A 12,394-nucleotide genomic window follows, 5' to 3' on the forward strand; every position below is an offset into this window, starting at 1 on the left:
CATGTATTGACTACTTTGCTGAAGGATTCCTTCTGCAATGAGAACTGTCACTAAACCCAGTTACATGTCTGAACATAGGCACCTATGGAGGTGTGCGGCTGAGTTCTCCCATCATCACCAGAACCATGGAAAGCCAAGCTGAGATACCACTCATTTTCGCCACTGCTGCCTTCGTTTCCACGTTTGTTAAGAACACTGATGCCATCGCCAGCAGATATCCGACGGCCACATTAAACCAGAGGAGGATGTGGCTGCCTTGCTCCGCAACAGAAGGCAAGGTTGTTATGTTCAGGAGGCAAGCCGTGATCCGGCAGAAAGAAAATGTTATGTGGTGGTTACTGGCGCCACCAGCTCTCTGGCCCTGAACTTCACTTGCCATTTCCTCGTGTGCCTCTTCCTTCGGCTCAACCAGACACCAGATCAGAACTCTGCCAGACGTGTGTTTCGGATCGGAATCACGGTGGTGTAAGGATTGTGCCTAGAACGGAAGACTGAAAACAGAGGGCAAAATATTGTTAAAACAGTATAGTACCGTTGTGTGTGAATTTTATTTTGAAGTGAGTGAATTTACTACCTTGGATTGGGATAATGGAGTGCTATCCGGTGCAGACCCTCTTCAGGACCCACTTTCCTTGGCCTATTTTAGAAGCAGGTGAATATGTTGTTTATATTGGTTATAACTATGGAAGCATGAAATAAAACTTGACGCGACAATTTTGGAGGACGTTTTTGGTTTCCCTCCATAAGAATAAACCCGTGGTTGGCATCTTTGTAACAGGAGAATTTCACCGCAACGTTGCACGCAACGCAACCAGGCACAACAAATTCTTGTGAAATCTTTCTGCTGATAGGGAGAGAAGAAGCTGACCGAAAACGTGCAGCAGCGACAGGTTATGGCGATCGGAAGAACTGGCAGCACTCTGTTTCATTGCCACAAGGTGCAACCAAGAGAACAGGAATTATTAGTGAAATCCAGCTCCGGGTCTTGGAATGATAAGAGGAATGAACACGCAGTGCGGTTGAGCGATTCAGTCGATCGACACAGCAATGAACTGGGAAGGCTGTAGTAGTCCTCTACTTGTGCTCTGGATTACAGTTTCAGACAAGGATTCAGGTGGAGGCCTACTAGCCACCAACTAATATGAATTTTACCAATGACGAGTAAGCATAACCATCTGAACATTCGCTAGGGGCGGTAGAGGATTGTGGTCCTAGCATTCTCTTCAAAATCCAACTTGATCCTTATATATTTTTAGCTTAAAATTATATAAGAGTAGAGCCCGACCTAATTATAGCCCGGCTCTTAAATTATCTAGGCTAAATTTTAAGGCTATTGGCTAAGCTTTGGACCGGTGGGTGGATGTTTTCTGCGATAGGAAAAGGGTAGGAAGAGAAGAGCTAGGCCCCTCTCGCTCTCCTGGCAACCGGTGGGGGGTGGAGGGGGGGGGGGGGGGCGACCTTCACGCCACCGCCTGGCCCTCACCGTCCGCCTCCGGTGGCAGCCGCCGCCGGCTTAGCTCGCCTCCTCTCCCCTCCCTTCTTTCTTCCCCCGCCTCCCTTCCCCCAACCTCCAAACCTTGACGTTGAAGCTCCGCCGCCAGCCGCTTGGGCCAGATCTGGCCTCCTCCTCGCTGGTCCGTCGGGCCGGATCTGGCCGTCCCCGGCCGGTGTTGCCGCCCTGCCCCCGCTCTGGCCAGCCCTGCTTCTTAGCGCGGGCATGGTATCCGGGGTCATAGGTGGCCGTGGGGGCGCGGCAGTGCCGGGGCTCACCGCGGCGGGTGGTCATGCTGCTGCGCTTGCCGCCGCGGTTGGCTGTGCTACTACGCTCACCCCGGAGCAGGTTCATGGGTGCATGGTCGTGGGGGCGCGGCCGTGTCGGCGCTCACCCCGCGGGCGGCCGCGGGTCTACGGTTGTGCTGGCACTCGCTCGTGCCGTTGTGCTCGCTCCGCGGTGGGAGCTGGGGCCGGCCTCGCCTCGCGTTGCCGGGGGCCCAGTTCCCCTACGCTTCGGTCTAGGATCGCCTAGGCTGTCTGCTGTTGCCCCTGTTGGGCGCTCCTGCTGGTGGCCCTCTGCGGCAGGGAACCAGCCGTTGGGCTATCTCGGCCCATTATGGGTCCCGTGGTGGTTTCTTCGGCTCTGGGAGGGAATAGGGTGAAGGCGAAAGCTTTGGGCCTGCTTGCGGGTGTAATGATGGCGACGCTCTCAGGCGCCGTTTACTTTTTGAAGGCGTCATTCTTCCACCATGTTCCCTCCTCTTCAGTGAGCTTTCCAGGTGAAAGTCTTGACCATATTGGTTGGACGACGATGGCGCCTGTTGGCATCGCTCCCTCCCTTGAGGCGTCATCTTGGAAGCTCTGGTTGTCGTGCACTGGTCCCTTTCGCCTGGTGGTGGTCGTCTGCACTCCGCTTCTGCGCCTACCTTCGCTTTGTTTCGTCCACCTCGTCCGGATTGCTTAGGTCATCTGGCGGATGCTTTGCCGCCGTTGCTTGTTCTGGCGGATGCTTTACCACCACCGTCGTGTTGTCCCTTAAGGCGGATGCTTGGCAGCCTTGGTTGTGTTGGTTAGGTGCATTCTTTGCCATCTTTGATGTGTTGTAGACCTTATGCATCTTTGATGTTCTGGTATCTTTTAGCAGCTTCAGAGGTGTGGTCGTGTCTAGGTTTATGGGTTTGTATGTATTTCCTCCCCCGTAGTTCTTGTTGTTCTTGTTCGGTGTTGAGGTCGCCTGCCACTTGTTTGATGGTGCTTTGTAACCGCTTTAATAGCCTCTACCTGTTAAGGTTTTGTTATCACCATAATTTAGACAGGCCGAAAGTGGGCCGTGAAGCAAGATGGAGGATAATTATAATGGGCCTGCGAATCGGACCCTACGTGGATGTTTTGGGCCCAAGGGTTGCCGTGTATCTAGATAGATATGCTTAAAACAGTTTAGATAGAGATAGTTAAGATTCGTGTCGTGTTTGGTTAGGTTTGGTTAAGAAAGGAAGTCTATGGACTATAAATATGTATCATGGGTAAACAATAAAGACAGAATCATTCATCAACAACTCTTGGCGTATCGCCTCCCCTGTTCTAGGGTTTTCTCGGGTAAGTGCCGTGCAGCCCCGATCATGCTCTGCGTGATCGGGGCAGCATCACCATTGCTCGTTTACTTTATGTGTTTCTCGCTCTGAAGCATTGTTGAGGACGAGTAGCACTAGTTATCTTGATGCGCATAGAGTAATGTTAATCTATTCATGTTTTAATCTTGCTTTGTTTGTTACTCATGAGTGTTTGGTAGTCATCGTGTCCGATCCCGGTGCGAGGATTGTGTCTTGCTTTATTTTTGTTAGTAGATCTAATCTGTTATGATTAGTCTCTGATTATTAGAGATTTAGCTTGATATCTGCATGATTAGGCCTTACAAACGAGTTGAAAGATCCAGCGGTACGATTGGTGTCTGGTAGTAGTTTGAAGAGAGATTGTTCCAGGAATCGGCTTTTGGTTGGTTTTTAGGCCTCTGTTTAGATTGTTATTCTGTTACCTTTTGATATTTGTTAGGCTCAATCACGTGTAGGATGTTCCCATCATGCAGCGAAGGTTTTAATCGTAGTAGATTGGATTAGCTTAATATTTATGGAGCAGAATTTATGTCATTATCGGGTACATGTATGCGTTATTTGTAGATCCGATTCGGTATTGATGCAATCGGCTCTTTACAGCTGATACCGGGAAGCACCCGATGAGCCGATCAAGGCTCGAACTAATATTTACATGTGTCTGTGCATGCAGGAAACTAATAAATAACACCTTCCTGATCAGGTACAGGGTCAGGTGGCATGCCTAGCAACTCCAAGCCAGGGCGTGTGCCGGATCTTGGGCCGTTGACCGAGGGACTGTGGCCCACCGGCAGTCCCGGAAGCCTCCCGGCTCCTTGTGTTGCCTGTCGCTGCTCGCCGACGGGTTTTGACCGACAACACATTCTGGCACGCCTGGTGGGACCATCATCGCCATCTTCATCGACTTCATCATCTTCTTCGACTCCATCAGTTACTGTTGGCGGGATGGCAAGGGATGAACCGGTCACCTACGAGGAGCTGTCTGCCGAATATAAGCAGAAATATGATGAGATTAAGGCTCAGTTTGAAGCCGATCTTATCGGCTCTTTCGAAAGGACCCGTCACCATAGTGTCCGGTGGAAGGGGTTTTCACCTGAAGGCGCTTTGGATGGAGTGGATCTGTCTACCCCATCGGAGGACCGTACTAGAGCTCTACGGCAAGAGGTGAACTATGTGGTTGCCCACTCTTTGCACCGACATTCTGAGAGCTTGATTAACGCTTTCGAGCGTGTTGCCCTGCGTGTGGTCCAAGAAATTATGAAGCATCAGCACTCTCCAACGGGACCTACCTTGGGGAGTCATAAAGGGGAATTACCATTCCAAACTAGGCCACCACTGCCTTATGCGCTCGCGGCTGCGGAATCACATGGTTTTCTAGCTTATGTGGTTTATAAGGTGGGGGGTGATCCCGTGGATCACCAGTTCTTCAGCGAGCGACCCAGGGAGATCCCACATGGCTATATGTGTGCTTATATACCAGATAGCAATAATATGGTACGTCCAGCACAGAAGGCAGCTGGAGGAGTTTCTGGAACGGATGCAGACAAGCAAGCGTGGCTAGCAGCCTTATGCCACAGGGCTAAGCCACGATAGTGCGCACTCAGCCCCAGGATCACAGACGGCGGAGCAGATTAGTGCCATTCTGAGAGATCAGTTTGGCATTTTACCAAAGAGGAGAGCGATCGGCTATACCAAGCCGTATCCAAGTGATTACGATCTAATTCCATTACCGCCTAAGTATCGGCTTCTTGAGTTTACCAAATTCAGTGGAGCAGAAGGTTCTAACTCCATCGAGCACGTGAGCCAATACCTGGCGCAACTAGGGATGATCTCGGCATCGGATCCTTTGCGAATAAGATTCTTCTCGCAATCGCTCACAGGGCCAGCCTTTGGGTGGTACACGTCATTAGGCCCTGACTCTATCCGTACTTGGAAGCAGCTGGAGGAGCAGTTCCACATTCAGTATCATTCGGAAGCTGCGAAAGCAGGAATTGCCGATTTGGTGCAGGTGCGACAGAAGCGTGGAGAAACCATGGCGGAATTCATCCGACACTTCAAGGAGGTAAAGAATCGATGCTAATCGACACGGATTTTAGAGAAGGAGGCAGTCGAGTTGGCATCCTTGGGGTTACTAAAGCTGATCAGAGATCTGGCTTTCCAGTTGGAGTTTACCTCTTTGGCGCATTTGGTACAGAAGTTAACAACGCATGAGCAGCGCCATCCAGAGCTATATCAAGATAAGTTTAAGCGTCAAGTGGCGGTAGTCGATACAGAGGAAGCTGAAGACTCCGAGGAAGAACAAGAGGTAGCAGTCGCAGAATGGACTCGGGGGGCAAACCTCGTGTCCTACAAATGGGTGAAGCAAACAGGGCCTGCGAAAGGATTTGACTTTGATGTGGGCAAAGTTGAACAGATCTTTGATCTGTTGTTAAAAGAGAAACAGTTGAAGTTTCCAGAAGGATATAAACCTCCTACGGCGCAGGAGCTAAAAGGAAGATCATATTGCAAGTGGCACGATTCTTTCACCCACAGCACAAGCGACTGCAAGGAGCTCTGTCGGCAAATCCAATCAGCTATCGAGCAAGGTCGATTGATTGGGCCAAACCGCTATGAAGGTCAATACCCAGCCCTTCCCTGGTGTAAATATGGTGGAGAGTTATGACCGGTCTGCAAGACGGCAGCTGGATTTTGTGCTCGGCATCAATATGGCGGGGTTAGCGTCACGCCACCAAACCAAGAATAAGGAGGCTGATCCCAGCGATCGGCCCCAAAAAGAAGAAAAATGGTATTTCACAGAAGAACAAGTGAGGTATGTAAGGAATCAGTGGCCGACTTCTTCTGATCTTCTCAAGAAGTACGAATATCAGTAGCAGCAGCGTCTCCAGCGGGAATCTGAGGAGGAAGAGTACGAGCGCCATACTGGGAAGCGCTTGAAGAGACATGAAGACGCGCGTGATCATTGGCACTGCCCATTTTTCAGGTACTGTTGGGATTCTGGTATGAGTCAACTGCCTACTATTAGAGATTGCCCAGAGTGCGGACCTGTGAAGCCGGATGCAAAGGGGGTCTCGATTTTTCGGTGCTTAGGGCCTGTTCCGATTCAGCAAGAACAGGTTCGATCGCCACGAAGGAGAGTGTACCCTGATGAAGAAGAAGACAAGTATCATCACCCGCGAGGGTGCCCTGATGGACTCAATCGTTCTCAGAAGCGTAGGGTTCAGCGGTTGCGCAGCTTGGAAGAAGCCGAGGCTAAATATATCGAGACATTAAGGAAAGCGCACTCGGATTTGGCAGAACAGGTCCATCGTGTGCAGAAAAAAGAATCGCGCCCTCCCAGAAAAGAGTGGCGACCCAAGTCAGCGAAAGCTGATGTGAAGGTATCAGCTGATACGCATATGGTGTTTGTGCTCCTTGTAGAATTCCATACTCGAGCCCATGAGGAGTCGTCAGTAGCCCAACTTGATTTGGGACCCCGGCCGGTGATATTTGAAAAGCCGCAAGTCAAGAATTACAAGCATCTGAAGGCTTTGTATCTTAAGGGATACATAAACGGCCAGCCCGTTTACAAGATGTTGGTGGACACAGGAGTAGCAGTTAATATCATGCCATATTCAGTTCTGCGCCGCTTAGGGCGGTCCACTGGAGACTTGATCAAGACTAATGTCACGTTAAGTGACTTCAATGGGCAGACTTCAGAAGCTCAAGGCATCCTTAGTGTGGATCTAACCATCGGAAATAAGACTGTCCCGACCTCCTTCTTCGTCGTTAATAGCAAGAGCACCTACAATGTCCTACTTGGTAGGGATTGGATTCATACCAACTGTTGCATCCCTTCCACAATGCATCAGTGTTTGATCCAGTGGGACGGAGATGAGGTAGAGGTGGTTCATGCAGATGATTCAATTGAAATTTCACATGCTGCCATGAGCATCTGTGATGCGGAAGACCAAGAGCCGATCTCAGGGATGAGTCTAGAAGGGTGCGATCGCATTGAAGCTACAAAAAACGGGGTGAGGCTGGTCTTATCCACTGGCCTTACAGAATAGAAGAGTTGCAAAGGACAAGCCGCTGTAGCGTACTTGCGGAGGCCGATCCCCGCAATCGGCCCCAAAAAATAAAGTGTAAACTTTTGATGTCAAGTACTTTACATAATGGTAGTTATTGTGGAAAGGTCCGCTTTGACAGCCGGCCTTACCCTTTTTGTAAGGACTTGAAAGATAATGACTGTCATGGAGCGGCCGATCTCGACGATCGGCCAAGATTCTGTTTATCATCTTCTTTTTCCATCTACAGTATTGACTTGACAGATGATAGGAAATTAGGGTATGGATTCACATCGGCTGATGAGCTTGAAGAAATAGATATTGGTCCAGGGGATAAGCCACGGCCAACATTTGTCAGCAAAAAATTGCGCCCATGTTCACGAGAGCCGATGATTGCTTTGCTAAAAGAATATGCCAATTGCTTCGCCTGGGACTATACAGAGACGCCTGGGTTGGACAGGTGCATAGTTGAGCATCGGCTCCCTCTTAAAAGTGGATTTCGGCCGTTCCAGCAGCGAGCACGACAGATGAAGGCTGAGGTCCTGGTCGAAGTGAAAAAAAGAGGTGGAGAAGATGTTAGAAGCAGGATTCATCAGGCCTTGCAGGTATGCCGAGTGGATTTCAAGTGTTGTACCTATACAGAAGAAGGATGGCCGATGGCGAGTTTGCGTGGACTTCAGAGACCTCAACAGGACTACTTCGAAGGATGAGTACCCAATGCCTGTTGCAGAGATGTTGATCAATGCAGCTGCTGGTCACAAAATCTTGAGTTTCATGGATGGTAACGCTGGTTATAATCAGATTTTTATGGTCCTGGAAGATATACACAAAACCGCATTCAGAGTGCCTAGAGCGGTGGGTCTATTCGAGTATGTGGTCATGACTTTTGGTTTGAAGAATGCTGGCGCTACATATCAGCGTGCCATGAACTACATTTTCCATGACCTGATTGGTAAATTGGTGGAAATTTACATTGATGATGTCGTGGTAAAGTCCGCGTCAGTTGAAGGACACCTAGAGGATTTACGACAGGTTCTGGAACGAACTAGAAGGTTCGGGCTTAGGATGAACCCGAAGAAGTGTGCTTTTGGCGTGTCGGCTGGACAATTTTTGGGTTTTCTGGTTCATGAAAGAGGGATCGAGATTGGCCTAAAAAGTCAGGAAGCTGTACGCACCATGGTGCCACCTACTACGAAGAAGGAGCTCCAGCAGCTTATTGGCAAGATCTACTTTGTCAGGAGGTTTATTTCTAATCTTTCGGGGCGAATTGAGCCTTTCATGAAGTTGGTGAAAATCAAAGCCAATGAAGAATTTTGCTGGGGGGCAGATCAGCAACAGGTGTTCGAGGAAATTAAGGAGTATTTATCAAAACCACCTGTGCTGGTTCCACCCCAACAAGATAGGCCATTTTATGTGTACTTATCAGTTCGTGACACCTCCATTGCGTCGGTAGTAATACAAGTGCATGACAACAACGAGAGGGTTGTATTCTACCTCAGCAGAAGGATGCTGGACGCAGAGACAAGGTACCCAGATATCAAAAAGTTGTGTCTTTGTCTATTCTTTACATGCACCAAGCTTCGTCACATTCTATTATCAGCCGAGCTAATTATTATCTGCAAATTGGATGTTATAAAACATATGCTATCGGCTCCTGTGTTGAAAGGACGATTGGGAAAATGGATGTTTGCATTATCAGAGTTCAATATCCGATATCAACCCGCGAAGGCGGTCAAAGGGCAAGCATTAGCGGATCTTAGTGCTGAGCGGGTCAACACCAACATAGCGGCGCTTGCCGTACGAGCTTGGGCTATGTACTTCGATGGGTCAGTTTGTGGAGATGGATGTGGCATAGGTATCCTGCTGGTGTCACCTCGGGGGGCAACGTATTCTTTCTCAATCAGATTGCCCACTGCTTGCACCAATAATCTTGCAGAGTATGAGGCGGTGCATAAAGATATGGAATTACTACTTGAGGCCGGAGCTGAAGCGGTGGAAGTCTTTGAGGATTCGAAATTGGTGATCTCCCAACTCACAGAGGAATATAGGTGTGAAAGTGAACTACTCTTTCCATTGTGGGTGCAATGCCAAGAACTGATAGTCCAATTCAGGTACATAAATTTCTATTGGATACCTAGGGCTCGGAATTCGGAGTCCAATGATTTGGCACAACTGGCTTCAGGGTATAAAATCGACGGATCCAATCATCAGGTGCACCTACTGGACCAAGGGGATTGGAGAGCCGATATCTTCAATTACTTGAAGGATTCAGCTCGGGAGGCACCCAAGAGGATACGTTATAAAGCCATGAAATATGTCCTGATAGGAGACGACATGTTCTACAGGACTCTGAAAGGGCTGTTGCTTAAATGCGTGGGGCTGGTTGAGTCCAATCGGCTCTTACATGAAGTCCATGAAGGAACCTGCGGGACTCATCAATTGGCTCACAAAATGAAGTGGCTGATTAGGCGGTCAGGGTACTATTGGCCCACCATGCTTGAGGATTGTTTTAAATATTATAAAGGATGTCAAGTATGTCAGAGGTTTGGGAAGGTTCAGATGGTACCAGCATTAGTAATGAACCCCATTATTAAACCATGGCCATTCAGAGGCTGGGGTATGGACATGATCGGCAAAATTAATCCTCCATCCAGCAAAGGCCACCAGTTCATTTTGGCCATCACGGATTACTTCACCAAATGGGTAGAAGCAATTCCTATGAAATCGGTGGCATCCAGAGACGTTATTCAGTGTGTCAAGGAACATGTCATGCATAGATTCGGTATCCTCAGACCATTACAACAGATGGAGGCTCGGTTTTTATTTCAGAGGAATTCAAGAAGTTTGCCGCCAATATGGGCATCAAGCTGATTAGGTCGTCTCCATATTATGCCCAGGCAAATGGACAAGCTGAAGCATCCAATCAGAGCCTCATCAAGTTGATTAAGAGGAAGATTGATACGTTGGCATGAGGTCTTATCAGAGGCATTGTGGACATACTGTATATCTTGTCATGAGGCGACGAAAACTTCCCCTTATCACTTAGTCTATGGGCAGGAGGCCGTATTACCATGGGAAATTACGGTCGGATCGAGGCGCGTAGAGTTCTAGAATGATTTAACAGCTTAAGAATATGCTACTCTGATGAATGACAATGTTGAGGATCTCACGGAGCTCAGGCTTTGGTCACTTGAAAAGATCAAGGAAAATAAGGCCAAAGTAGCCCGCGCGTATAATAAGAAGGTCAAGCTGAAGGAATTCCAAGTAGAAGATCTAGTTTGGGAAGCAGTACTACCATTGGGAACTAAGGATGCAGCGTATGGCAAGTGGTCCCCAAACTGGCATAGGCCGTATAGAGTTGACCAAGTCCTATCTGGGAATGCATATATGCTTGAAGAATTGGATGGTGTCAAGTTCCCGGTGGCGGTCAATGGTCAACATCTCAAGAGATACTTCCCAAGCATGTGGACCGACGAGCAGTAAAGCCGATGTCGTGTATCAGGCTATAAGCCGATATGATCAATGGGCCTGAGTAAGGTAGCGCCGGAGATGTACGGAAAGGTGCAAACCAATAGAGCTCGATGGCCTGGGCCCACAAAACTGGTGACGTGTGGCGGAATAAGAATGAAGAGAGAAGGCCGATGCGTACGATCGGCTCGCACATTAAAGAAAACCACTTCGTAAGATTGTCAAAACAGCCGATGTAAGACAATCGACTCTAGAGTTTTTTGAAGTAGTCAACATAATGGGATCACTGAACAGCCGATGTGTGACCATCGACTTTAGAGTTAAAATGTATACACACACAAAGTTTATCTGAAATGGGATTTCTGAAGGAACTCCAATGGCGGCAATGGCATCAAGACGGACACGATCAACTTCAGCGATCACTGCTTCATCCTCTTCGTCCACCCCCGGCGTCACCTGTTTGCTCAGAGCACTCAGCTCGTCCAGATCCACCTTCAGTTCAGCAGTCAGGGCTTGTGCCTCCTGTTTAGAGCTTGATATAAGATCTTTTTCCTCTTGGATGCGCTGCTTGGTGGCCCAGACTTTGGCCTCGAGATCCTCTAGATCCTTCTCCAGAAGAAGGAGCTGTCGGGTGGAAGCAGATGTGTCAAGCTTGGCGTCTAGAGCAGCTTTCTTCTTGTTGACCGACTGACACCGCTCGGCAATATTGGTTCTCAAGGGGGATTGAGAGCGACGGGTCTCAATCCTATGGCGAGCCTCTACTACTTTTACCCGAAAGGAAGGGAGGTGCCCGGCCGGCAAGAGCTTGACCTGGAGACCCACAGGAAGCCGATAGTTAACCTCATCGAGGATCTGCTGTACCGCGTTGGAATCCTGGACTAGGGTGTCAATCGAGCCTGATAGAAGATCCTTCATGCGGAGAAGCTGACTGGCTATGCTAGTTGAGTCAGGTTGAGGATCATTGGCTTCTAGTATGGCCGACCCGATAGATGCAAGATCAAACGCAAGCAATTCTGAGAGGTTCAGGCTCTGAAAGGAGGCATGTGAGTAGAGCAGTGCAGGAAGGAACAGAAACTACCTGAGAAATAAAATATACCTATCCTAGGAAGGAAGTAGCGACAACCGATGAAGAAGTGATCGGCTCCTGAGGGTGCGTCCTTTCTGGAGGAAGAGCATTGACAGCAGGAGGAGCGGAGGTCGGCTCTTGAGGGTTCACCCCATCGGAAGGAGGATCTGCAGGAGGCGCGTCTCTCTCGAAGAAGGGTTAGTAGTTGCCAAAGCGACAGCTGGCTCCTCCAGAGAGGAACCAATGATCGATGCGGCCACAGCCAGCTCCTGCAGATCTTGTGGGGTAACCGAAGCATCAATCAGCGTCGAGGGGCCTTCCAGAGCTGTTGGGTCAGGATCACGGAGGGTAATCAGAGCTCTGATAGGCACTTCCACATCGTCTGGAACCTCTAAAGCTGAGTCCTTCTGGCGTGGGGATTCTTCCCCACTAGAGACGTCCACGACGAAGGGCTGCAAAAGAAAGTGTATTAAGAAGAATGAACAGGAATAGAAGGTCGATTATGAAAGAAGGTGATCCAAACTTGGCTAGCAACTAGAGCTTCTTGGCTAGAGGAAGATGTTATGACTTCTTTCCGGATCTTCCTGACAAGTACCTTCCTCGTCTTAGCATGAGCCCGGGGGGCAACAACCTCAGAAGATCGTCTCCGCTTGGGGGTCAGCTTTGCAGTGCTGGGCTGGATCTACATGATACCTTTTGAAGGAGGAGGCGCGTTT

The sequence above is a fragment of the Panicum hallii genome, chromosome 7 (assembly GCF_002211085.1).
Source record: "Panicum hallii strain FIL2 chromosome 7, PHallii_v3.1, whole genome shotgun sequence".
Taxonomy (NCBI): Eukaryota; Viridiplantae; Streptophyta; class Magnoliopsida; order Poales; family Poaceae; genus Panicum; species Panicum hallii.